The 3,204-nt window shown below is 33.2% G+C and overlaps 1 non-coding gene across 1 annotated transcript; it reads right to left on the bottom strand.

Annotated features, from left to right (window-relative positions):
• Positions 1–2,363: 2,363 nt before the first annotated feature.
• TRNAV-CAC (transfer RNA valine (anticodon CAC)) lies at positions 2,364–2,436 on the bottom strand. Its single transcript has one exon. It is a non-coding gene; the product is annotated as a tRNA-Val (tRNA).
• Positions 2,437–3,204: the final 768 nt, after the last annotated feature.

Here is a 3,204-nt window from a genome sequence, read left to right as displayed (position 1 = left end):
CTTTAGAGCGCTTAAACAATTTAAAAGAAACGTCTTGGTTTGAAACAAGATCGCAAAAACAAACGTTTTGAGTGACATTTATTAATTGACTCTTTCAGGTATCGCAATTTTTATTAATTTAATCAACTTATTTTACTGTTAATCGATCTATTCCTTCTAAATTAATTGAAAAAAAAATACATATCTACGCTTTTCAAGATCAATTCCATTTTCCGAAAACATTTTATCATGAAATTAATTATTTTGAAGGGATTCCGAGTGAAGCTCACTAATAACCACCATGACAAACATGTTTGTTGCGGACTTCAGATATTTTCAAATTTGCAAGAAAAGAAATTTCCGTCTGTTATAAGTTACTGAGAAGACTGATGTTCAAGAAAATATGACAAAGAATTTATTTTGCTCGGACTAATTAATAGAATAATGTCGTTCAATTAAGACAAAGCAACAACCTTGGTCCTGTGTGGTTTCTTTTAGTAGGAAGCTCTTCTTTTATGCACTGGAAAAATATGATATAGGTATAAATATAACCAAAGATTCCAGTGTATGGGTGGCTGTCGTAACACACTCAGCGAATACCACTTTTTGGGTATTGAACCGGTTATCGAATACTAAAAAATTTTCCTTATCAAATACCGAATCGAATAGTTTATTCCAAATCGAATACCGAATAGTTAGGCCTTGGTAAATATTTTACAAACCGATTAATCGCGAATAGTTGAGCCTAGTATTCGCGAATAGTTAACCCTAATACACGCGAATACTAGGCTTAACTATTCGCGATTAATCGAGAAGTAACCCTTATATTCGCAAACAGTTAATACAAAGCAATGAGAAAAACATTTAGGAGCTCCTAAATTTCAAAATACCTCTCCTCATTGGTGGCCAAGTATTTTTTAAACTTTTTCTAGGCACTTGATGGTAGTTTTTGATGGAAGACAAATAAAATCGGGATGATATTTTTTAAAATAAGGTGGGTCTCTCTAGTGCCAAGGACCAAAATTTATGGTACTCGAACTTTAACCGAATAGTCAGTTCGGTATTCGATATTCGTATAGAATAGTGAAAATGGGCTTATCGAATACCGAATCGAATAATTCGGTTCGGTAATTGATCGAATTATTCGATTGAAACGGTTAACCGCACACCTCTAATTTGAAGTCACAAATCAAAATGACGGATCTCATTCCCTTACCGAAAAAAAACCTCTAAAAAACGTCTTCAGCCCAACCTAAGACGTGTTTTAGAGGTGGTGTTTTCGGTAAGGGTTTTAGGAGTAGTAGAGCGAAATTGAATCAAAATAAGTGTTTTTATTATCTGTTCGACCCTGAAAAATTAAAATGCTAAAAGCTCATTTTGTATTTGTTCGCTTTAATTATTTGACATGGATAATTTTTTACGAGAACATATTCTATTATATAAAAACGTCTTGGTTTGGACCAAGGCCGAAAAAACAAACGATATGTGTGAGGTTTATCAATTGACTGAAGTTTCAGATATTGAAATTTTTTTTTAGTTATTTTTATCCACTCAATCCTTAATCAATATTTAATTCAATCAACTGATTTTACTGTTAATCGATCTAGTCCCTCTAAATTAATTGAAAAAATTACTTATCTACGCTTTTTCAATAACAATTAATTTCATGATAAAATGTTTTCGGAAAATGTAATTGTTCTTGAAAAAGCGCAGATAAGTAATTTTTTCAATTAATTTAGAGGGACTAGATCGATTAACAGTAAAATCAGTTGATTGAATTAAATATTGATTAAGGATTGAGTGGATAAAAATAACTAAAAAAAAATTTCAATATCTGAAACTTCAGTCAATTGATAAACCTCACACATATCGTTTGTTTTTTCGGCCTTGGTCCAAACCAAGACGTTTTTATATAATATCTGTCACTTCAGTCTTAATGTAATTAAATTTTGAATAATTATGTTTGCTTTACCGTCATACATTTGCACTCTAAAATATAATGGTGCATTCAAACACCATATATGCTGTTTTTTCCAGTGCCAAAAAAGACATCATTTAGGGTGTACTTTAACCCCATTTCTATGATCAATTCACGCCATTTACTAATATTATTTGGAAGTATTAAGAGAATATTAGGCATTTAAGCACCATTTACAGTGGCTTTTAACATCTTTTTTTGACAATCTGTTGAACTTCTAATATTACTTAGTTTAATGGTTTTAAAAGTAGGGAAAAAGTACGCTACCTATGTCACATTATTAAACCAAGTGAAGTGAAATAATTGTTAAATATTTATTATAACCACTACACCACAGACACGTGGTAAGTCTAAGTTTTCCAAGAGATCTAACTAATTATTATGTCCAATCACGATGGTTAAAACATGTATCTACCTGGGCTCGAACCTGGGACTTTCCGTATGTGAGGCGGACGTGATAACCACTACACCATAGATACGTGGTAATACTGAGTTTTCCAAGAGATCTAGCTATTTCGTATGTCCAATCACGATGGTCAATACATGTATCAACCAGGCCTCGAACCTGGGACCTCCCGCGTGTGAAGCGGACGTGATAACCACCACACTACAGTTACATAGTAACACTGAGTTTTCCAAGAGATCTAGCTAACTATTATGTCCAATCACGATGGTCAAAGCCGTACTTCTGTACTTAACTAAAATTAACATACTTAGACTTAATTGTTTTGATCAAACTGGCTGATAGCACACCCTGAATACTTAATTGTTAATTTAAGATAATTCCGAAAAGTAACTTCGCTGTACTTTTTAAGTTAGCGGTGGGGAAAGATCACGAAAAACCCATGTTAATCTCCATAGGAAATTAGCAAAAGCGGGTGAATATTACTTTAGCGTTACAAAACGGTATCAAGTCATATCTACAAGGGCCTACCGGCCCTGTAGAATACAATTTCGCTTGTATCTAAGCTCCCTTTATCTCGAAACGCCGCATTTATACCCGTTTTTGTTGTATAATTTCTAATCATAACAAATGTTTGAACTACGCAATTAAAACCAAATTTCTCATATCGATTAAACTTAATATCAAATTGCAATACATATATTAATTTCTAATTTCTGACCCTTTGTTGGCTTGAAAAAGTTTTGCCAAGGATTTGTATAAATGCAGTTTTTAAGGACTGCGAAGCAAAACTCGTTTGGCGGGTTTTTCTCCTTGATACGTCACTCACGGCACCTCGCGGAAA

The sequence above is a fragment of the Phalangium opilio genome, unplaced genomic scaffold, assembly GCF_054372755.1.
Source record: "Phalangium opilio isolate 3A_F unplaced genomic scaffold, DU_Popi_V2 ptg000209l_1, whole genome shotgun sequence".
NCBI lineage: Eukaryota > Metazoa > Arthropoda > Arachnida > Opiliones > Phalangiidae > Phalangium > Phalangium opilio.
The sequence above is the reverse complement of the archived record's forward strand: the minus strand, read 5'-3'. Positions and strand labels throughout refer to the sequence as shown.